This window comes from Thermobia domestica, chromosome 9 (assembly GCF_964235325.1).
Source record: "Thermobia domestica chromosome 9, izTheDome1.hap1.1, whole genome shotgun sequence".
Taxonomy (NCBI): domain Eukaryota; kingdom Metazoa; phylum Arthropoda; class Insecta; order Zygentoma; family Lepismatidae; genus Thermobia; species Thermobia domestica.
In genome coordinates this window covers 168831119-168857348 of record NC_137462.1, presented here as the reverse complement: position 1 = coordinate 168857348, position 26230 = coordinate 168831119, and positions in this window count along the sequence as shown.

Below are 26230 nucleotides of genomic sequence, written 5' to 3'. Positions count from 1 at the left end.
AAATAATGTAACGTACTGATGTAATACACGTTGTATTTTAATGCACGCAGCTTCATACTTAAGTTTAGCAGAACTGTATTAAGTTGTACTGTGTGAAGAACGCTTGTTATTAAATTCTTGATTACAGAACTGCAAGGTATATACACAGTTCACAAGATATTGTCCTATGTACGTATTTTTCTATGCTTTCCACTGGGAGGAACTACAGAGTTCTAACAGTAGACATTACCAGCTTTCATATCTGCGAAATATTATATTCTTAGCTTGGCTTACTCAGGACTCTCTTGGTGTATGGTTAATTTTTAGAATAAGAGTGCATGGCTGAGGGTTAGGAACTCAGAGAATATTCCATTTTTGCCTGATAAATCCTTGCTAATCCACTAAAATAGGGGATAGTCCATGTTATTTCAACTTAAGTTTATCAGTGTTTCTTTTTCTTTTTTAAAATTCTTTTTGACTAACGTCACTATTAGTTTAAATTGGTAAAATTGCTTGTACAGTTTAGTATCTTATAGCGCAAGAAACGATATCTATTAGCGACAAGCAGATTAGAAATAGCGCAAATGGTGACATCTATTAGAGTGCTACAGAGTATGAGACGTTTACAAGGGCACCCATCAGGGGGGCAAGGTGGGGCGCTTGCCCCCCTCCTTTAGAGGAAATTGTACACCGGAAGATCGAAAAAACAATAGATTTTTTAGAATAGTTACCGCAAAATTTAAGACTACATTGGAAATGTCGCTAATACTTGGCCCCTTGAGAACCACAACGTGGGCGCCCTTGGACGTTTACCATTTGTTAATGGGACTAGTTCCCTGCCCACAAGTCTTCGGGCCGCTGTACACTATAGATTAAAATCGTACCTAATTGAAAGATTTAATTGCTTACATTAAAAAAAAAGAAATAAGTTTGCACACCGACCACCCGAAATTCCTTATTACATTGTAATATCCTACACATGGCTCTGTTTACAAACAATCAACACGTGTTTGTATTTATAAAGAACGCCAGGTGCCTCCTACTACGAACTACTACATTGGCAGACAACAGAAACACCAGCACACCAATAGTCAGTGACGAAGGGTCACCAGCGCAACCGCCATACAGAAGCAGCTGTAAAGCAAGGAGGACCTCCATATTTGGTATCAATCTCTGGCTGGTCAAATTCACTCCTTTAGCTTACTCGGAGCTCTAGGTCTCCTATCCTGCCCTCCTTAGTTTTCTCGGAACCCTGTGGGATCCTTAACCTCATTCATCTACCTTGCATGGACATGGAACTTTGTGGCTTTCCAAGTACCCTCTGCTTGCTTAGAGCATTGAGGATTATATATTCCACTTTAATTTGCTCGGAACTTTATGGAGATCCGTCCCTAGGCTGCTAGGGCCTTAGCATACCTTTATTTAACCAGTTATTAGAAGATTTTTTAAAAATATTATAGTGATTTTGTATCCTACTGTTTATAAAAGGAAGAATTTGTAATAAAAATAGGTAGCGAGAGAAAACGATTCCCCGTATTGTTGCTCTATCTAAGCAGAACTTTACAATAATTATGCAATTCTAATACTTTGTTATACACAACATTGTATAAATTTAAATTATTGAATAGCAAAATATTACAACACGTATTAGCACGGCTGTTTAGACACAGACATTGGCATGACACACAGACTAACAGACTGAGACATTTTGTCTTTCACTATAAGGCTTTCTCAACATCAAAAGTATATGAGATGTGAACTTATCGTTTAATATCGGGTTAAAACAGCTGATCATCTCCACGAATCGAAATCGGATCTGTTAAGCACGGAAGTCTGTAACTTTTAGTGATTTACTTATTTTAGGGCTTAAGTTGGGAAACGTTGCATTCTAGGAATGTGTATTGCATACTTTCGAGAAACAATAGAAGAAATAAAACAAGACTAAGACAGAAAGTAAATCAGATATAAAATGAGATTGAAATTAACAGTTACCTTCACGAATCGAAACAGGATCTTACATACGGAAGTCGGGAATGTTAGTGATTTATTTAGGAGGGAGTTTAAGTTGGCAAATGTAGCATTCTAGGAATGTATAATGTTTATATTCGAAAAACAATAGAAGAATTAAAACAAGAATAAATAGAAAAACAAATATTCACTTGGTTGATGATGATCCTTACAGATCGGGAAGTTGAGTTTTAGAGGTCTGTATTTATGTAGATTTGCCTGATTGCAATGAATATTGCAAAGATTCCTGTTCTGGAAACAGCGTATCGTAAAAACTATAAAAGCGAACATAAAAAAAAAAGTTACAGAAAATAGAATTAATTTCATTCTTTACAAGATTCTCTTTATGTTTCAAGCGAATATGAACATTTTCGTTTATCTCCGCCTGGGATCTCTGTTTATAATTTAAACTGTTAGATCGAGCGTATCCATTTTCAGGGTCACAATTAGGTGAATTGTATGCTGCCCAGCATTTTGAGGATTGACGTCGTTGTTCTACTGATATAACCAAATAGAAACACTCCTTATACATATACTCTGGCGTTGAAAAGGCAGAATGTGATTGGTCGATGGAAATGTGATACGTCGTATGGTTTTTCTAATACTGTACCATGATTAGGAGAAAAATGTCATCAGTTCTCGAAACGTTGGACAACGTGCAATTCACTTGACTATTCTCCCGGGAAACAGAGAGTATGTTCATAATGACAACCTGAAAAGTTTCAGTTCTCCTTACATTGAGTTTTAAAATTTCTCAAGGAACAGATAACAGGAATAGAAATTTTAATTTGGCTACATTATCTCATTGCAAACAAAATGTGGAAGTCATATTGAATTAAACAGCACAAATGCAACGTCGGCACTGAAATGCATATGGTTTCTTACAAGTCACGACGATGCTGAAATAATGTTTTAACAAATGAGTCACATATTTTGACATGCCTGTTACTGAGTGTAAACTAACGTAAATCAAAGTGACGTCAGAGAAACGCGTATTGAAGTTCAGATAATGGTTAGGGAATGTACGTATGTGATTTGTGTATGTCAAAAAGTAAATATAACAAAAACAGGAGGAAAGAGAGACAAGAGAAGCAATTAAGAAATCAGAAAACATTACATATCCAAGGCTTGTGCATAACTACCTCAGTTCTTGGTACAGTTATAATTGTCGTCTAAACACTTTTCATATCAACTTATAGGGACACGGAGACATAGTGGTACAGCGTTTACCTCTGGTGTATAAGGTCCCTGGTTCGATTCCCGCTCAAGTAAGTTTGTGAACAACATTGTGTTCGTAGGTTTTATCGGGCTACTCTTGTTTTCTTACACTTTCTCATTTCACCAATTTTTCATCAATATTCACTTCCCTTAATCATCGTCTTCCTTAGACTAAAGGTCATAATCGTAGGACGTTAAACTGAAGGATATCATTTCATTTTCATTGGTTTAGCAGACATAATATTTACTGGATCGATATATCTATCGAAATCATAATTTCTCTTCCGAAGTGGTTCAGTCATACGACACTCACCTTTGGTGTGAGGGGCTCTGATTTGATTCCAGATCATGTGGGTTTGTGGAGGACAACATCGTGTCCGTGAGTTATCTCGGAATTCTCTCTTTCCTCTCACATTATTATTCCACGAATATTTTTATAATAATCGCTAACGCTCTCGCCTTCGTTACGAGCGATCCCGGGTTTGATTCGCGGTGGGGCCACTCGGTTGAAAAAGTGTATCACGCTTTTCAGGCCAGCCACCCTGAATGAGGTTTTCCTGGGTTTTCCTCATTCACACCAGGCAAATGTCGGGGTGGTACCTAACTTATAGGTCCCAGGCCGCTTCCTTCCTTTCCCCACTCCTTTCTTCCTTCCCTTTCCCTGGATAGCTTGTTCGCCGAAGGACTTCATCCCTCAAACGTGACGGGCTAAATGGCCTTAGATGCCGAAGCCCAGAAATCTAAGTCCTAAATCCTTACTTTTATAATAATTCATTTTCATTAAACATCCGTCTCTATTGGCCCAAAGGACGTATCCATGAGAGGTTAAAGAGTTCATTTCGTTCCAGTTCTTTATTTGATATTTCATTTTGTATTGAGAGAAAGTAGATCAATCAAACATATCTATCTCTCCTTCTTTCGATATCTAACAGTGTTCTACTAACATAAACAATGTATCATGATTAAGCATTGAAAATGTTGCACTCTATTACTATTTATTTTTCTCTTGAATTTCGATAAAAAAAATACTCCAGAAATTTTCTAATTTCTCTAGAAGATATCATGGCGCTGCCCCTACACCACATCTAATTTTCCATTAATAAGTCTGCGATTGAAAATAATGAACATTTCCTGTTACCTGACTTTGATCCGACATTTTGTCCTCGAGTTATAAATGTTTTTGTGTTTTTCCGGAAAAAGTTCGGCTAGTCATAGTGCCGAAAGGAAGCATTTCTACACCCAGGTTGGTCTACCCTTTTGGTCTTATTTTGGTGTCAGGAAGAGGCTCATTTTTGTAGGATCATCAATTTAACATTATAAAATTCATTAAAAATAGAGAAGCCTCATTATAAGATATAATCAAAGTTGCACTTCCTTATACCAATAAAGTAATAGAAGTTATGGACTAATTTAATGTTTATATGTTGCTGCAAGGATTCCTATGTAAACGATGTTTTTCTTGTTAAAAAAAAACTTCATATGTGACAACACTACCCTATTTCATTCATTTATTTTTTAATAAAAGAGCCCATTCTTCGCACGAGAAAAATAAGGTTTAATGCATATGAAAAAGGAATTGTGAATATTTCAGAAATTGTTTGAATATTGTAAACATTGGCCTCTTTTCGCCCTGTCGAAGTGGAATTTTAGAAAACGCAGAAATACGGATCCCTTATTTTTAATTAAAATTCTATTTAATGAGTTTCATACTTCCAACATAAGGAACTTGTCATATTTCGCACTTTATAAATATAAAACGGGAAATTATGATATAACAAACAACAATGTTACAGGTACACCAAGTGAAGAAGTACGGTTAGATTTTATTGAAAATAACTTAATAATATGCAACCAATATGACCTCTCCGTATAGCTGAGTTGCGTTATACCAAGAGGGGACACGCCTATGATAACCTTCTGTGCCTATGAGAATACATGCGAGGTCATATCTTCTGATCAAATGGATGGATCGCTTCTATCAAAGAGCTCGACTCCTAACTTAAGGCTCTACATCCTGAAAAAAATTGATGGCGATCCATCAAGCAGTTCTTGAGAATTTTGTCTTCCGTAATAGATAAATGGATACACGGCAGACGTGCTAAACATATATAAAGGAGTTTTGGAAAACCCAGCTCCTTGAAAATTGTCCCTCTTTCCATTTTTGAGTGCAGAATTTTTGACAACCCTGAAACACGTGTTTATTTATTTATTTATTTATTTATTAAAATGTGGTTGTACATTGAATTTGATTTCCCTATCCTTAGGTCGTGAGATATTCTATTTTTGACAAAATAAATATTTTTTTTTTTTTAGATCCGTCAGAATATCTGTTTCTTGTGAAGTTCTTAGTTATCCCTTATTTCTGTGGTAAAAGCAGTTTTCTGTTAAAAATTTCACGTTCCTATCTGTAGTAGCATGGTGTGGGTGTTGATGAGTGAGTCTTTGTATAGATTTGCGATAGCTGTATGACTTTCATATTCAAATATAAATTCGATTGATTATCAAGAATAAAGATTATTTTGTGTAGCAGTTACAAACTGATATACTCCCTCCGTCTTTTTTTTTTTTTTTAATAAAAATATTTCATCCGTTATGAAATGATAATCTTTGGTAAAATTCACATTTCTCAGATACTTCGCTTAACAAACAACTGTTTCCAGTACTTTTAACGGTTTTGGCATAACGTAAAGTTCATAGAAATTTGGCCGAAGAGGAAACAGTCTGTTGAAGGTGTTTGCTAAACTTTTGACGTCTTCTGCGTTTTATTGGACAATAAATTTCAGCTGACGAGTTAGTGGCAGGTAGATGAAGCTACAGACATTACCAGAGAGAAACACAGTTATTTCCATCCCGAAGTTAATATTCTTTGCTTTCCCCTTCCTTGATATATATATATATATATATATATATATGTAAAAGAGAGATGAATGAACTCAGGTTGATGACGGGTATAAACTCGTCATAAATAGTTCGTCTGAGCAATCAACAGATCTTCATGAATTACGGTTTAAAACTGTCTACAACTTTTACTTCACAGTCTCTCTCTCTGTTTAATTTCAAATTTCTAAAATAACTGTAAAACTATTGTAAACTTCTAGAGTAACTAAATTTATAAGTAGTGTGCGTGCATCATTGTTAAGTATGTGTACGTATGTGTGTGTGTGTGTGTGTGTGTGTGTGTGTGTGTGTGTGTGACACTAAAGTACTAAACTACTCGAACAATAGATTGAAGCTGACACTTAACAGTGTACTTTTACCTATACAGTATATAAATAGGTAAACACTTTCTTTCGGCAGAGTAAGCATTATTAATTTATTCTTAGTAACCAAAAACACATTTTGTACTGTCATAAAAATTCATTTTCTCGAAAATTACGCATGATAATTTAGACACAGGCGCTTCATTTTATTCAGTTTGATGTCATCTATTGATTAACTCATGTCCCAAGAAAAATATTATACTTAAACAAGAATTAAAGTTCTGTAGTTAATCATAATTTTAAGCTACACTTCGTTAACCACAATATTTATTGATCCAAGATCACCTATTTTTACACCGATGTACAGTTCAACTCTCCTCAACAACTACAATCCACGTAAAGATGTTTTACTTATTTATAATATTTTGAATAGACAAATGATGTTATTAATTTGCATCAATGTGAGAGTGCATCTTCGTCTTCGAGTTGCTGATGTGCGTAGTCCTGAGTTCGGTTTCCAGTGCAGGTGCTTACCACGGGAAAGTACGGTGGCTCAATGGTAGAGCGCTTATTTCTGGTGCACGGGGTTCCTGGTTCGATACCCGGTCAAGTAAGTTTGTGATAGACAACATCGTGTCCGTGGATTTTCTCGCGGTCTTCCGACAATTTCATTCCAGCAATTGCTCCATCACCATTCAGTTGCCTTAAGAGTCTTTATCCTGGCGAAATTAAAATACCTCTAATTTTACAGTAATTATGTGATATCTTCAAATAGATTAAAGATAATTGAAATATGGAACAAGAGCACCCTAGACAATATTATTTTGCGTGAGGTACCGTTATCACAAGTCATCTAGTGGCTTTCCGTTTTCAGCTGTTTACAAACGCGAAAATAAATGCCGATTTTCAAAATGGCTCAAAATCGAAAGCAGATAAGTGAGTCGTGATAACGGTTTCTCATGTAAAATAATATTGTCTAGGGCGCTCTTGTTCCACATTTCGATTATCTTTTATCTATTTGAAGATATCACATAATTACTGTAAAATTAGCGGTATTTTAATTTCGTCGGAATGAAGACACTTAATCTGGCTTTCATAGCCTAACGGACATAATCGTCGAACTTAAATTGTATGAGTTAATTTCATTTCATTTTTATAGGTACTTGTCTCAAATCAGTGGCGTAAACAAGGAATGGCTTCCGTATTTTACGCACTTCAACAAATCATTATGAAAAAATATTCAATCATCATATTAAGATATGTACCATCGTCATACACACAAAATACACAATCATCATATAAAAGTCCTGAAACGATATGACTTTTGAGCTTAAACTTCAAGCCCCCTACATTCTTGATGAGATTCTGCGTACGTCACAACCTCAAATATAAATCCAAATAGTGGTTCGGATGTCACTAAAAGCAGTAAACCCCGTATTAAATATCACCCTCAGTGAAGAAAAGGACATGAAACTCCGACCAATCAATCAGCTAATGTGAGTGTCCCTGGAACGATTCCATAATTTTAAGATTACGTTTTTCATATTCAACAACCTCGGTGTTGAAGATAGATACTAAATTCGAAGAGATACTAAATTCGAAGTAAAAAAGGATCGCTCTTATGAATACTGGAATTGTATAGAATGGAAGATAAAAAGAAAAAACGAAGAAGAGTTATACATTATATAAAACTAGTGTCAATTACCCGCTTCTATTCTATACAATAAGAAAACTTAGTAATAAGAATTACTAAAGGGTTGAAATAAGAAAAAATAGTAATCTGTTCCGTTAATCAGTCACTTTTTATTGTTACTAAAACGCTTTCTAATATCGGTCATTTTCGATCATTTATATATATATATATCGGTCATTTTCGATCATTGTGGTTCTGAATTTGGATTTAAACGGCATTGGAAGTGTCATTATTCATCTCATCGAGCCCGAAAACTATGGCGTCATTTTCGATCATTTTTGTATAACTCTCCCGCTCCTTCCCCTAAGTTGCACCATCAAGTAAAATAAAATAATAATAATAATAATAAAAAACAGGCCTGAACCTCATCTATGTTAAAAATTTGATTGAGATCGTTCGTGTGGTTCAAGAGTTAGTAGGCTCTACTGATTTTTGTATCTCCTTCCTCCCCCTCCTGTACGTTGTATCGTCAAGGTATGTGGGAAATTTGATCGAGATCGGTCGGGTGGTTATTAAGTCACAAACATAATCACTTTCCTTTTTACTTATACAGATAGATACATAGATGGACAATATGTACCATCTCAGCATGCATCTCGGGGAGCTGAGAAAATAAAATCTGCAGGAAGTCCAGATGGGATAGCCATTCGATTCTAAATATATCGAAGATTAACTTCAAAGCCAACTTTCGCTCTGCTAGATATTATTCTGAATCTGCAGTACTTTGAGTGGTGTCCCGATAGACCTATACATAATTCGCCTGTTTTTTTATTGTGGAGAGTGAATAATGGGAACTCTTCCATGCTCGCTCTAGTCGACTAAACTCAATTATCTCACACAGAACTATCACATTGAGGGTACACACATCAGTTGAAAAGGGAAATTGAATAATTTACATGTTATTCGAAACAACTATTTGCACTTAGCAGCATTATGCATTCCAGTAAACACAATTATTCCCGTATCGCATAACAAGTAGCTGTATCGTGGGTGGATCTGTTCGTTTGAGTGAATTTTGGCAGAAAGGACGAGATATGCGCTTTATCTATATACGTTAAGTACATAAGCACACACACACACACACACGCACACCCTTTATAAATTACATATATATGCGTAAGCATATTATCTAGATTGGAAATACACAGCCATTTATCACAGAATTCGTGAGTAATCGCATGTACTCAACTGTAGATTAATACCTGGCATTTCGTTGCTCTCGCATAACATTCAAAGGCAATTTGTTAACAGACTCGTTGAAATGTTGCTTAATCCGAAACAACAACATGATGAGAAATGACGCCGAACGCTACATCATTCTCGGCTTTACAAAACATGGCTTATATTAAAGTGGATTTTGAGAAACACAAATATAAAAATAAAGTAATGTGAAATTTCAAGTATTTGGAAAAATAATATTGAAAAAAAAAGTTGTGTTTGTTGAGTTTAGTGATTGGAAAAAACACAAAAGATCGGATTTAATTTTTATAATAATTGTTTCCTGTGCTTTTAAATTTGAAAACGAAGTTCAAATCTGATTCAAAGCGGACTTTTATACATCACGATTAAAGTTGTGGCTTGTTTAAAGTTCTCAATGGTTATTTGTGTAATACACTTAGCTAAATACAGCGAATAAACATTTGTGACTGGATACAATAATAATTAACTCCATTTTGTTTTAATGGAAACATTTTTCAAAACGTTGTTTTAATGGGTGTGTTTAGTTTGACAGCTTCAGCTCCAAGAGGATTAAATACATGTACTACAGAAGATAGATTACTATTGTGTATTAAGGTATTGCTAGAACAACTTCAATTCTTGTAATTACTATTAGTTACTACTCATATGCCTAGGGATTACGGAGAGGCAAATTTTCTATAGCTCAGTCATCATTTCAATGACACAAGATCTATCTATCTATCTATCTATCTATCTATCTATCTATCTATCTATCTATATATATATATATATATATATATATATATATATATATATATATATATATATATATATATATATATAGATAGATAGATAGATAGATAGATAGATAGATAGATATAGATATAGATATAGATATAGATATTCAATTCAGAAGTTATTTAGTGGTGTTGAACATATGCGCTCAGTTCTCTGCTTTTTAGTCCATTTTAGCCAATTTCTATTTGAAATTTTGTGTTTCTTTAATGCACTGGAATGTTAAGGATATATTCTTAAAATATATGAGGTGCATACCAAAATTACGCATCGTCTTGCCATAGTTCAAAAAACTATTAAGGGTGGATTACTATTAAGGATGGAAAGTTTTTTGCCAGATCACTTCACATGAATTAACTTTAAACATTTAGCTTGCAATGCTTAGCTATGCAAAATTTCAAGCTTATATATTCGTTTTCAATGAATTCACCTGTGAAGAAAAGCTTTTTATTTATGTTAGCTTGAAATGACGGATTTCACGGTAGAGATGCTGAATGAATAAAATTTTTGTCTACATATTGCTAAAAAAATGTATCGATGTTCATTGCCAGTTGCAGGATTCTTGTGAGGATATTGCCCTTGATTAATTTACTGCGCGAAAGTTTTTGCATGAATTCGTGAAATGGGAACATCAACTGAAGATCTGCGAAGATCTATAAGCCCAACTTGCGTAACTACTGCAGAAAACATCATGCCCTGGTGGAGGACAGAAGGCTAACCACTGAGGGCGTCTGTAACCTTATATCGCGGAAAGTTTTTTGCCAGATCACTTGAAATTCTTGAATTGCATTGAAATTGTCCATGGTTTTCACTTTAAGTCTTTCGAAAGCTGGATAAAGAGAAAATGATACCTTGAATAAGAAAAAGGCTTTTTACAGGATAAGAACATCTAAAAAAAATGAAATGAAATCTTTAAGTTTTACGTCCCACGGTTATGCCGGTTGGGCTAAAGGAGACGGTAAGAACATCTAAGTTGTACCTTATCCATTCTACTCCAAAGTACCTTATCTTACCAAGAAGTGGTACCTTATCTTCCAATAACCTCTGTATGTATTCAAAATTGAAGAATTCATTGCGAGGCAAACGTTTTGAGTCCAAAAGTACCCTTGAAAGTGTTATTTTTCAGTGTCTAGAACAGCCATGTGCAACAACCGGTCCTTGGGCAGCCCCAGCCCACTAAGCCCTTTAATCCGGCCTGTCCGACTCGTTATTGAAAATGAATTTGAAAATGAATTAATCTCTTAAACTAAGCTGAAAGTTTTTCTTGGATATAAATGATGTCCACCTTGAAAATATCCTCCTCATTGGTAGTGTAGAACGTACCACCGAACATTGGCAGATAGATCAAGTGTACCACTAAAATGATAAATAAACAGATTTTTTCTGCTTTTCTTTAGTAAGTAAATACTATTTTGTTACCGTTATGACAGTTTTTATGTTACTGTGATATTAGTGTAAGACGAATGATTTTATAAATTGATCATGGCTATTCAATTCTTGTGAAAATATTATACATTATCACGTACGGCCCTAGACGCCAGTAAGTTCTCTATGCTTAACCCATTCCCTGTTTGAACTTGCACATGCCTTGTTAAAAGATACCTCTGGGAAGGAATTCTCAGGAACTTTTGATAACAGGGCATGAAGATTACAATTGTGTATAGATGAAGAAAAACATTTTGTTGAAGACTGATAGAAATATTTAAATTGAAAATAGAAAGCTACGGGAGTTGTGGGAAAATGGTACGTAATTTTGGTATGCAATCCTATTTAAACCTTACCTACTTCGTGAAAATTAAATTTTGTTTTAATATACAGGGTGATTTTTTCTAAAAACTCACGGATTTCATTTGGGTCTAGAATTTCTAATTGAAGTTCGATTTTCATGTGGTTTGTGGCAAATGATCAAGGAAGGATGGGGAATTTATGGAAATAATTTGATTTGCTTAAAATCATCTAGGATAATATCGGCCACACCTCAAGAAAAACAGGAAATATTCGCCAGTTACCTTATAATTGGAACGAGGTACGGTACGGTGTTTAGATTTGAACTTTCTTCGTTCGATGGCAATCTCGCCAAGGTCAATTAGAAAAAAGAAAGTGGGTCATTGTACTGGGAATTATGCTGTACCGTTCTCTGCTACTGTGTGAGTATGATCAGGGCGCAGTGAGAATAGTGTACTCTTTGGAGCAACATGAGTTTATTGTTAAAGTTTTTGGAAAACGGAATCTGTTGTTGCTACGCAGAGGGTATTTAGAAACAAATTTGCCTCACGTTCTGACCTAGACAGGAGCATAATATGGTCGATAGTGAATAAATTTTAAGGAAAAGGTCGCTTCTGACAAGGGAACCTTCCGAAAATGATAGTTGCAGGGAAAGATGTGGCCTATGCCAATTGAAAGAGCTGTAACAGAGATTTTCATTCCCAAAAAATTAGCTGCCCATAGCAATAGGTTCAAGAAATATAAGGGGTGGAAGTTCGGGAAACAGCAAGGTTGGACAAAGGAGGAAAAGTGCAAATTCCGCAAAAAAGGGGGGCACGGCAAAATACAATGCTGACAAGTGATATATAGAAAGAGACTTGTCACAATAGGTAACAAAACAAATGAAGGCCACCAGTAGGGTTAACAGTGTTGCCAACTGCAATGAAAAGTACATGTTTTGCAAAGAGCACTATATGAAGTGAGTGCAATATTCAGTATCAACCTGTAATGTAGAACATAAGATATGACGTGTATAACCAGTGGTACAATCTAACAAAAGAAAATAGAAAAAACAGAAGTACGAAAAATACGGAAAAGATGGAGTTGGCCATAATGCGCCACATTTGATCACGAGCTGTGCGTATTAGAATGAACAAAACAAGAAGCACCAACTATGCAGGAAACCGACGTACCTAGTGTCGAAAAGAAAAACGAGTTCCAAAGTTCGCAACACTGGCCATGAACATCCAGGCAAGTCTAATATAGTTAGGCCAGTCGCTTCACAAAAAGAAAATTCCGGCAACAGGCATCACTCGGAATGCATCAATGCTAGAGTGATTGAGGCAATGTCAAGTCGGGGAACATGAAATGGTTGGGTTGAGCCAACAACCGATAATAGAAGTAGTGAAGAACGGGTTTCAAAATGGCCGCCAAAAATGCACGTTGTTCTTATCACCGAGCAGATATTTTTGGCGGCCATTTTGAAATCCCATATAGTAAATATTTCTGATGTGCGTTGTTGCATATTCCAAGATTTATCGAAAGAAATATAACTCGACCGATGGTGCTATTTGAAATTTTGAAGTTGGCCCCCTGGGACCCTATGATGGGGCACTTGGGGGCACTTGCGTCTCACAGAAGTTTGTCGCTCGCTGACATGGGTATATTCCTGCGCAACTGGATGTGGCACATTTTTTCGCTTTGAAACTATTTCAGTCGCAGAGTTAGGTGGAACACTCTGGATATATCATATAGGCGGTGATAGTACTCCAGACAGCAGCACACAGCAGATCAAGCCTTTGATTATGTTTGCTTTCTACAGGTGTGGATATGTGATAGAAAGAACACCAAAGGTTCCGACACCTCTAGAGTACTGTTTCGAGACATTCACAGGCGATCATTGTACCATGTGTGACGGATTGGGAGTATTCCGCTGTGGACACTGCAAATGTATATTCTGTTTGGACCATTGTCTCATCGAACAATTGCACGCTACAATGTTGACGAGCATGTACAAATGATGTGAAGGCTAATGCCTGTAGCCGGAATTGGCCTTTGTGAAGCGAGTGGCCTAACTATATTAGAATTGTCTGGATTTTCATGGCCAGTGTTGCCAACTTTGGAACTCGTTTTTCTTTTCGACTCTAGGTACGTCGGTTTATTGCATAGTTGGTGCTTTCTTGTTTTGTTCATTCTAATATGCACAGCTCGTGACCAATGCGGCGCATTATGGCTAACTTCGTCTTTTCCGTATTTTTCGTATTTCTGTTTTTTCTATTTTCTTTTGTTAGATTGTACCACTGATTATACACGTCATATCTTATGTTCTACATTACAGGTTGACACTGAATATTGCATTCACTTCATATAGTGCTCTTTGAAAAACATGTACTTTTCATTGCAGTTGGCAACACTGTTAACCCTACTGGTGGCCTTCATTTGTTTTGTTACCTATTGTGACAAGTCTCTTTCTATATATCACTTGTCAGCATTGTATTTTGCCGTGCCCCCCCCTTTTTTTTTTTTGCGGAATTTGCACTTTTCCCCCTTTGTCCAAACTTGCTGTTTCCCGAACTTCCACCCCTTATATTTCTTGAACCTATTGCTATGGGCAGCTAATTTTTTGGAAATGAACATCTCTGTTACAGCTCTTTCAATTGGGATAGGTCCCATCTTTCCCTGCAACTATCATTTTCGGAAGGTTCCCTTGTGAGTGAGACAGGAAGCATCAGATCTGCAGTCGGGTGCTGTGGAAGATATCAGTTATCGACTCCTTAGATCGCTCATGAAATCTTTCCATCGTCGCGAGAAACCGGCTATACCTATTCAACATATGATTTATAGGTGTTACCACTAACACTTAATTTGTATTCTGCAATTTTGCTTCAAAAATACAAAACTTTTTTCCAATTGTAAGGTACACTGGCGGAAATTTGCTGTTTTTCTTGAGGCATGGTCGATATTACCCTGGATAAATTTAAACCGGTAAGCATAAATCCGTAAATCTCCCATCCTTTCTTGATCATTTGCCACAAACCGCATGAAAATCGAACTTTACTTAGAAATTCTAGACCTAAATGAAATCCATAAGTTTAAAAAAAAATCACCCTGTATAACCTCAATAATTATTTAATACTCAAATTTAAGTAACATTAAATGAAAAAGACATCAAGGGAAATCATGCCATGAAACATCCCAGTTCATTTAGAAGAAAACAGAAAAGTAATTCTTTGTATAGTTTAATGAACTCCAAGTTGCGGGACTGAATTGGGTTTAAACGGCAATGGAAGTGTCACTGTTCATCTCGGCGGCCCTGAAAACTATGGATTGAACATTAAAATCTACCACTTTTCTTATTTTAAGTATTTCTCCCTCCACCTGTACGCTATATATAAATATCATACTAGTATGTGATTTATTTTATACACAACACGAATTAACTCCTCCAATTCTGTTCTATGTTATTAACTTTATACTTCTCGTACTTCCACAACTTAATCAGCTACTGAATCGACACTTCACTATGCACAGTACTTTGAATGAACTAACAAAACTAAAGCTAACAATTCTTCAAACTGACGTTAACAGATTGACCGTCTTTACCAACTCTACAACCTGACACCAACAACTTGACCTTTGACGGCAACCCTACAAGATGGAATAAGTATTCAACACCCTTAATAATATTTTGTAAATATTAGACACTATTATTGTAAGTATTGTGTTAAGTATTGAACATTACAGTCAATTTTGTATTTTAAAAAATCTATTAAATTATACATTTTGAGTTGATTCAGCTGTAGTAAGAAGTCAGAGCAAATAAAACTGTGGAAATACTTTTCGTCAATGAAAAATGATTCATTTAACTAATGAAGTAAATAATAATAACAAATAGCAAGGTTTGCTGAAACTTTTTGGTATTTTAGTTACATTACATAATGGAAAAATAATTTCATTATGCAAGAATACTTTAATAAGAGCCATGCATACAAAATTCTTTCAATTAAAATTTTCTTTTGATAAAGAATTTTGCAAACATGAAGATTAAAACGTCCAATAATATTTTCTAAGTGGCAGTTGATTGTTCAAAAATTCCGTAAATATTCGGTTGTTTCTTAATCTTTCGAGTACCGTTTCTTAAAAACAAAATCTTGTGGATTTTAATTAAGCAGATAAATGAACGCTTTCATAAGCACAGAGCTCTTGAAATCCAGCAACAAATGATTTGGGAGGGAGTAGGAGTATTTTTCATCCACAAATCTCTTTTGCAACTGCTCTTCTTCCTCTTTCTCGATTTTTCTGTCCCTATGCTGCACTGCTTTTTAATACTTTTTTTTTTTTTTTTTGCCTCTTGCTATAAATTCTGCGTTTTCCAAAACGCAAAAGCTCTGGGAAAGAGTGTATTGATTATGACAACTGTATACACTGAGAGAGTGGGAGAAAAAGAGCATATGACAAAAAACGATGTGTCGAAGTGAAATGTTAGAGCTTCTAAATCATGTTTTTTGAAAAAAAAAAATATGATGAAGGAAGGAAGCAGGAAAATTCAGAAGGGGAAGATGGTATCGATGTATGAGGGTCTTCTGCAAGAAGATTCCAGAAATCCATAATGTCTTCAGTAATGCAACAACTATTTTTAAAAGAATGAAAAATTGATTTTTCTCTTTATAAGAAGTGAGAAGAGCATAATCAGCAATGAAGTGTTCCATTATTTTACTGTGGTTTTGCAAGGAAAAGAAAACGAATTTTCTTAGCTTGTTTATATAGGCTATATATATATATAGACCTACATATATCGCCTCCACTTTCCTTGATTTCCAAGTAAGTACGTAGCCTAACTACCCATTTCATGTTTAATGATGTGCAAAAAGGAGACAAGTGACAGAAGTGCAGGTACAAAGTTAGAGGTAGGGGCTAAGTGCTAATATTCAGCAATTCCCTCTGCAGAAAGGTGTCAACCACCCTTTGCTGATACTTGAAACCTTTCTGCAGACTAATTGAATGAATCACTTTGGTAAGTACAATGGAGATGGAACCTTCCTGCAGACTAACTGCATATACTGCTTTCAGGCAAAGTGTTGAATGTGATTCTGTACTGCGATAGTTGTGCCCGGCAGAGTAAAAAATAAAACAATGTATGTTATGCTGTACCTGCAGCTCAAAATCTTCTCCATATTGCAAGTCTCACGCTAAAGTTTCTGGAAAAAAGACGTGGGGGCGGACACTGTACATGAGACCATTACTTCTTTTACCCCCCCCCCCAAAAAAAAACTAAGTTATGGTCTCTTCGGTCTGGATTCTCATGATAGAAGCTAGCCGCTTGAATTCAAAATGATTTGTAGTCAGAGAAATGGACCACGCAGTGTTTCAGGACTGGACCACAGTTAAACAAAGAATGATTCGTCTGCGGTTGAAGAACAATTCCGGCAACATCATTGGTAGAGCTTGTTCAAAATGCTTCAGTTCACCAAATGTGATAAGCAAGTAAAGCTTAGATATTTTTTTGCTGAAGAACAGTCAACAATGACAATTTTATCCAGGACCAAGTTTTCAGATATTGGTATTCCACAGGCAAACTGTTATTCCAAAGCAAAATTCCAATCAGCGAGCGAAAATACAAAGACTTGAGAAAAAAAACTGCGACGACGGTGTTATACCAGCAACATGAGCAACGAAGACAGAGTATTACGCACTGCCGTATCACACAGCTGCAAGAGACTGCGTAGACGTAGACATAGATTCGAATCATCATATGCTGTTGATGATGTTGACGATTAATGAGCACAATATCTGCTGTTCACTTTACTATTCCCATGTAATTGGTTTGTGTGACTTTTATTTTCTGTTGTTGAGATGTTAGTTGTAGAAAAATGTTCAGAGTAGATCTAAGCTCTTTTTTCTTATTCTTTTCTTTGTTTAGTGCCATTGTAGGCCTATTAGAAAAAAAAACCCTAAATTTTGTGTGAGTTTTCTTTATTGTATTCTTTAAAATGTATGGCCTGGACAAAATGTTCAAAGGAGGTCTCACCTCTTTTTTCTTTTTTTTTTTAATTTTTGTTCAGTAACACACTAGTCTTTGTGTGTTTTCTTGCGTTCATGTACCTGGAAAAAATATATCTAAGCCCTCTTTTTTCTTATTTTTTTTGTTTGTTCAGCGCCACACTAGGCCTGGTCTAGTACCAATTTTGTACTGTGTTTTTTTTTCTTAACTGTGATATTGTACGGCCTGGATTGTTTAGAATAGGCCTCAGTTTTTTTCTTATTGTATAATTTTGTCCAGTGCCACTATAAGCCTATTATAAAATTTGTTGTAGCCTAGTGCCAGTAAAAGTCAATAATTTGGTTACTAATAGACCTAGATTTTTTTTTACAAAATCTATAAGTTGAATGGGTCCTAGTTCATAAATGTACATTTTTTTTAAACAAAACGTTTCCTTTTTTTTTTCATAATCCAGTATTCACCAATACTATTTTTAGCACTTAAGACACTGAAAGTACAGAAACGTCATGAGGGGGATCAAAATGGGGTGCTCCACAATTGTTTAGTGTTACTTTAGATACACTAAATCAGCGATTCCCAACCGGTGTGCCGCGGCACGCTGGTGTGCCGCCAATGGTCCGCTGGTGTGCCGCGAGGAAATCGAAATAAAATTACTAATTCATGGCAATCAAATTGCAAAACACAGGGAAAAATGTATATTTGTATTTCATATTACTATGAACCTCTACTATGAATCTACAATTTTAATTTTCATACTCGGTTACTTTTCTGTACATTTTTAATGTTGAAAAAAGTATTTGTTATCATTGTTATGATCATTATTGCTTCTTTATTCTTGCAGACTGTTTCGTAATATCATTCAATCTTTTCGAGAAAGCAAACATGCATACAAATTACCTACATTTGTGTTTTAAAAGTAAAAGATTTGTTTGTTCATTCGTTATTTAGTGATCTGACTTCTTAGTGAAAGGTTGGATACAGTTTTTGAAAAAGAAAGTGAATTTTATAAATTATCTCATTGCAGTTGTTTTCTATTTTTAAATTAGAATGAAAAATAAGCATAATAATTTACGGAAAACCAGTCATCGACCTTTCTTGTCTGTGAAGAGATCAGTAATCACAGAAATAAATTACCACGGTATTTTATATTTACAAATAATAATAATAATAATATCTACATGAGTGTGCCGCGAGAATTCAAGTTACACCTGCAGTGTGTCGCAAGTTGAAAAAGGTTGGGAAACGCTGCACTAAATCCTCGAATATGAAAGGTCTGTAGTGAAAACTGAATTGTAGAAGAAAGAAAAAATCGAAATTAATTAATATTTCATTCGTTTTTATGCTCTCCTGAGAAATTTGCATTCTGGTGCTTAGCACCTTTCTGCTTGCTGGGGGAGATATATTAATGTACAGTTTGTCATGTAAGAATAACTACAACATTGGTCGTTATTCTCTTTGCGAGAACATTCGTCAAAATTTTACTACTGCTAGAGAAATTTCTTTAGTGCTGACAGCTCTCTCTTTATGTGGTAAAACAGAGTAAAATCAGATCTCAATTTTGTCCACGTGAGCTTAGCGATGATTTCATGGATGGTTTGGAGAAGAATTTCTCCCATAGAGCTACGAAATTTCCACTATCTCCTCCCGGAACAGTATTTCTGATCGTACTCAATGTGGATTATCAGTACTTTTGCAATACTTTTCAACCCCATATATTGAAATCTTTCCGGGAAAACAACTACTATCCAGTTCTGTCACGTACTTTAAAGTGGCTGGAGCTTGTCATTGCTGTTATTGTCATGGATTTGTCAGTACGAAAGAAATGTCTCCAGCAGTATAAGTTGACTTATGTTGATTTATCTTTCATTTGCTCTTGTTTGTTATTTGTATTTGAAGTTTAGCATTCCTTTTCAGCACTGAGTTTATATGAGACGTGAACCTACAGTTCTAAGGCAAAATTCGAACCACTGCAATGCGTTAAAATGCTCTCCCATCGGGAATTGAACCCAGGGCCACATGCACCACAGGGTAGCGTGATAACTAGACCAACAGGGAAAGTACATATTTTGTTTGAAATTTGTGAAAATAAGCGTCTTAGAAACTCCCTTTTCGGGAGGACAACAAACAATTAAATAACCATAAAGATTTGATTAATATGACACTTGCAGTCTATTAATACTGTGCATGATTTATAAAATATTTTTTTTTTACTAAAATATCTTTATTATATAAGGTAACTGCAGGTATATACGCCAGTGCAGCTAAATACGCCAAGGGTTCACTACTGGGACGTTTCCGACGAAATGCGCTAGATTCCGCCTCCAATGGGCTATGTGCCATGGTCTTGGACAAGTCCGATTTGGCGAATACTTCGGGAGACAGCGATAAGACAGACAGCGGGAGACAGCGCCGTGCTGTGTTGTTTGCTTCGGGAAAGTTCTGTGGAAGGACGTTATTATTTCAATAGAGGCAAGAATCCGTTATTAGTACCGTGCTAACTGAGATCATTGCCGATTGTTTACAGCAACATACGCCTTATTTCGTGTCCGTCTAGGAACACTTTGATTTGTAAGTGTAATTTCAGTATTTGCGATTCCATGGCTACTAAATCAATACCAAGTATGGTGCGGCGAAATACGCCAGGGCTTTTGTAGGACTGATGGCAGAAGACAAAGATGTTTTCATTTGTCTCACATGTTCCATGTAATATCGGTGTATTTTTTTAAGTCACAGTACAGTGACACTGTTTGTTTATCTTCTTATGGATCGAAACTTTTCAGTTTGGGACTTCATTTCAACTTTGGAGATTATTGTTTTTATATTTCATGTTTTTATCTTTATCTTGCCCTTTGGTTATTCAGTTTTTTGCTTCAGCCATGTTGTGTAGTAATATTTGAGTACGTATAATACAAACTATTTATGCTGTTGCAAGATTTATTACAGGTTTCTTCTAGCATCCTAGACTTAGCGTAATTTCCTGCACGTGTTGGTAAATACGCCGCTTTGTAACTTTTTCTTTTACATTAGGTACAAAACAGAAGTGAGTGGCATCATTGCCACATTTTTCCTACACGCGGAAAAGGCTACTCTGCTATGTACATGTGTTGTTCTGTGTGTATCATGAAAATTAAGGCCATAAAAATTCAAAACCCTTAACATGGCGTATTTACCTGCACCTACCTATATACAGGGTGATAGGTAACTCCACCGAAAAACTTTGGGAGGCGGTTTCTTATACGAGATGAAAGAAAAAGAGTTCTAATAAACATGTTTCAAAAAAGTCTTCTTTCAGACTTATGAACTAACGGAAATTCGAAATATCACGTTTCAAAACGCCCTGGCTCAGAAACTATAGGGCCTGTCCCAAGCGGTTTAAGGAATTATACAGAAACTTGTATACGCTCTATCTAAATATCCATGTTTCAGAATTCATCGGTACCAGCGAAATGAACGCACTAGTACTTAAAGGAGTATCCCTATACTTCAACTTCCTTTTTCCAGTTCCTTTCACCGATAACGGAGAATGGTAAAACATGGATATTTAGATAGAGCACATACTAGTTCCTGTGTAATTCCTTAAACCACTTGCAATAGGTCCTATAGTTTCTAAGTTAGAGAGTTTTGAAAAGTGATTTTTCGAATTTTCAATGGATCATAACTCTGAAAGGAGACGTTTTTCGGTCCATGTTTATTAGAACTTTTCTCTTTCATTTCGTATAAGGAAACGCCTCCCAAAGTTTTTCGGTGGAGTTACCTACCATCCTATATATATATATATATATATATATATATATATATATATATATATATATATATATATATATATATATATATATATATATATATATATAACTATGTAACTATACTGTAGTGATAAAACTTGTAATTTTATAAATAAACAAAGAATATGATATAGTTCAATATAGAGCAACAATCTCAGCATTTGTGAGATTTATAAAGAATATCGAATCCGAAGTTTTCTCAGCGTTTTTCTCTTTTATTCCATTATTTTTCGTCTGTTAACGCATAATTTTAACATACTTCAATGTACTTGGAGTTCCACTTATTTTGATGATTCAATAGAATCCTGTTTGGAAGAACCTTTCTTTCCCGGTGGTCTCATAGAAATTTCATTAGGGTGTAATAATAGTCTTTGGAACTAGACCATGAAATACCTCAACAACTATAGGATATTTTGCTCGGGGGTTCATGGCTCCTTACTTTTGAAAACTGCAAGAACATTTTAGAAGACTTTCTTATAATAATGTTTGCATTACTTCCTGAGCTCTATTTGTCATTTCTTCAAATTCTTTAGTTCTCTCCCTCTACTTTACTGCTACGGTCTGTCTTATAGATTAGTTTGTCGTTCATTAATTCTTTTATTTCAATTTTCCCTCTTTATTTTCAAAATGACAGGTTTTATGTGTTTTAATCCGACATTCTCACGTAATATGGACCAGTGAAAATTTACATTATATCAGAAACCTGTTTTAAATTATGTATTTGCTATGTTCTGTTGCTACTAAATAACTACCTATAAGTCTATTGCAATTATGGAAATTCATAATATTTGCTCTTACAGTTTTACACACAATTTACTCGTGCAAATTCAGAGCGAAAGCGAGCATATTCATGAACGTAACTATCTCATTCTCCGATTACTATTTACATCTTATAGGAACACCAATAAATTTACATGTGATATCATATTGCAACTTAATATTGTAACATTTAAAAAAAACAGTTATTGGTTAATACTTATTTATTTTTATATTTAAAGTAAATTGTAACTTCTCTCAATTGTAATATTATAAAAATTTGTATTGTTTATTGGAAAATGAAATGAAATGAAATTTTGAGTTTTACGTCCCACGGTTATGCCGGTAAGGTTAAGGAGATGGTGATAATGAGTAATGAATGAAATGGTGGAATGAAGAAAGTGGGAGGAAACGGGAGAACCCCGAGAAAACCCACGCACACGGTGTTTGTCCACCACAAAGTTCACTTGGCGGGAGCAGGGTTTGAACCCGAGACCCCTACCACCAGAGGTGAACGCTCTACCACTGAGCCACCGCGGCCCCTTGTTTATTGGAGTTGCAGCTTAATTACTCTAGCCTTTGTAAGCAAAGAAACACACACACACACTCACACACACGCACACGGAAAAATAGCCAAGTCAGAGAAATATAATTCTCTTCCCGTAAGACTCAAAAATAAAAACTACAAATACAAGCAGACAGGAAAGGAGGAGGTCAACGATACAGAAAGAAAGAGCTCGTAGGTGGACTTGAGGGAAAGGAAAGTAATAACAATTCAATTAAATCTGTTATAAAACAACATCACGTTTGTCAAATACGACGTCTCTGAGATTGGTAGAAACTGCAAATTTATATTCGTTAAGTTACTACGAACTACACAATCAAATCTACATCTCTTATATATGTAAAGTCAAAGTTTATATTAGTTCTCTCAAAGATTCTAAGTGCCTGTGCCTGCAACCTACACAATATACGAGTAAAAAGTGGAATAGGAAAATGTCAGGAGGCGTATCGAATAGAGTATGTTTGTACTACAGGGTCTTTTGTCATTGGACCCTGGGAACAACTAAAATAAATTAGTAAATTGCACGGTAAAATCAAACAACTTTCCTAGGGTATAGTGTGTCGTGTGGGGTACCATATACGAAGTTACCATCATTGAATTCTAAATTCTTTCATAGTTCAATGGTTATCATCAATGAATTCTGATCTAGTTCATAGATCAGACTCATAGTTAAGTTGTAACAATTTCGTAAATGGCGCCCCACACGAAAAACTTCCTATAAAAGTTACGTGTTTTTCCATGGTCCTTTCAATGAAAAGTCAAATTAAACACCTTACAATTTTAAATTTTCGAATGGCCCGCAACCCCATGATAACAGGCACTATGAGGCAAACAGAGCACTCAATTTCATTGTTTTCTGTCATTCTATCTCAGTTTTTGTTATTTTGTGTCATCCTTTAATCTCTAGCTGTTAGTGATTTCTAACCATTGAACGTTTTATTTAACTGTACAGGAATTCAGAAGTAAGTGGTAGCTATTTCGTAGACAACGCTCCGCGAGACTTTTTCCTACAAAAGTTCTTTGTTTTTCAATTATATGTAATACACCGGTGTATTACACACCTTGTTATTTAAACTGCTCAGAAGACCACTCGGAGTCCTATGATAGGGATCCCTATGGGATAGGCAGAATGTTTTATTCGATGTACCCTCTGATATTTCCCTATTTTACTTTTTGTTTTGTCCTTTTATCTCCAACAGTTTGTAACTTGTAAAGCATCGGACGTCTTTCTGAAACACCCGATATATGTAAAGAATGTTCTGTTTATGTATATTTTTAATAACCTTAGATTAACCCTACAATGCATGATTTTTTTAACTTTCTGGGGAAAAATACTTTTGCAAGATAAAAAAAATGAGTAACGGAAGTATTGGTACTCTTAAGGTGGATCACCACCCAGAAGTCAGTACATATTTCAGCTCGTTCCCTTAACTACTGCACAATGAAACGTTACATATTTTAAATATTGTACTATAAGATAAAGTTATGTTTCAGCTAGATCACAAGACACTGATTTATTTGGTTGTGTCTTCTGATATCGCAAAAGATAACAAATAAATGAAAAATATTTGATTCGTTTTACAATGAACACACAAGATGGCACTTGATGTTAGATCTTACAAGAAGTGCTTAATGTTATGGAATATTTATTTGAATGTGTAAAGTACTTTAAAGTAACGATCTTATTACAAAATATATATATTGTTTGACCGCTTTTCGTATTGTGTTTCATATGTTATTTAAATATTATTTTGCATTTAAGGAAATACATTTTGAGAAGAAACTTGCGCAGAACGCCATTATGCGTTGTTACCAAATTTGTACGTTTAATTCCTGGATTCTAGGGTTGCAGTTCGAGAAGCGGAACTTAGCTATGAATTGCGGTAAAGGTCAAAACTAATTTCTCCAGCTAGTATCCAAGAAGAATTCCATGATTACTTCCTTTATTATCTGGCACCAGTAAACACTCGATACTACCTGGCAGCGCCGCACTATTCAAGCAGTTTTTATCATAGTACTGAGAACACCTAGTGATCCACCTTAATAGTGCAATCTATACGGAAACTATGGAATTGAAACTAGCTCCGAACGTTCCCAATCTGGTTCAACATCCGTTAGCAACTACATACCGTTATGTTGGAAAGCACAGATTATTTACCAATATGACCCATATCTGACCCACTATGCATTGTAGGGTTAAGTAGAAACTAGAAATGGATGAAATTTGAAACAGATTCAATGAGATGATAAGATTTGACCAGTAGAAGTGATTGATAATAGCGAGTGAAAGATTTGGACAGAATAAGAAAGCGAGTTAGGTCAAATGGTGTAAAAATCACTTATTTTTGAAGGATTAAGGACGAGATGATGAGTAATATGATATATCCAACGTTTTGTGGAGAATATTAGACAACTTTTGTAATATTCGTGAATTAACGTATGAGCCTTCTTAGTTTCTGCGTTGTTACCTCAGCTATGTGGAAATATGGTTACAGCTTACAATCACTTTAAAACTCGTCAACTGTGAAAAATAAAATTCCCGCTCATAATCTTCAAAAGAAATGAAGAATGATTCTATTTTACCTTGAAATATATATATATAGGATGAACATACCGGTCAGTTGGCAACCCTACTAACAACAAACAGCTTAACGTTTACAAATCATAATAACAATAATAGAAGAGGATAGTAGACTTAGTTCAAATGTTTGATACTAGACTTAATTCAAATGTTTGAAGATTCATAAAGATTCCATAATGATACCAGGGTCAGTTACCTGAACCTTTGGCTTCAAAGTTCAGTAGCAAATATCCACCAGCAGCAACGAAAACCCCACAAACGAAAACAAACTCCACATTGTAAGTTATCGTACACAAGTTTTATTTATTTATTTATTTTTTTGGAAGTAGATCATGGGAATTTGAACTCTACATTGTCAACCATGAATGCACAGCAATCACAATAACGGAATCTGAAGAGACTTTTCCAAAAGAAAAAAAGATTAAAGAACGAACATAATCCAATTAGAAGAAAGGCCGAATTTGAAGGAGAATGGAAGCAATTAATGGAAAACATAAAGAAATTTACCACTCATTCTGTTCGGAAAGTGTCAAAACTACGAAAACGTTAACTATTTTAGAATATTTACTGGGCAAAATAGTCAGGAAAGCTAGACGCCTTTTCCTCTTCCATGCGGAAGGCAGTAATTAACATTTTTTTAAAAATCATACTTCAGTAGCAATTAGTATGCACCAATGCCGAATTTAAATAAATTATTTATAAAACGGTAGAATTGAGTTTGGTAACGTATCAGAAAATGGCGATACCTTCATTCTGTTTCATTTATAATT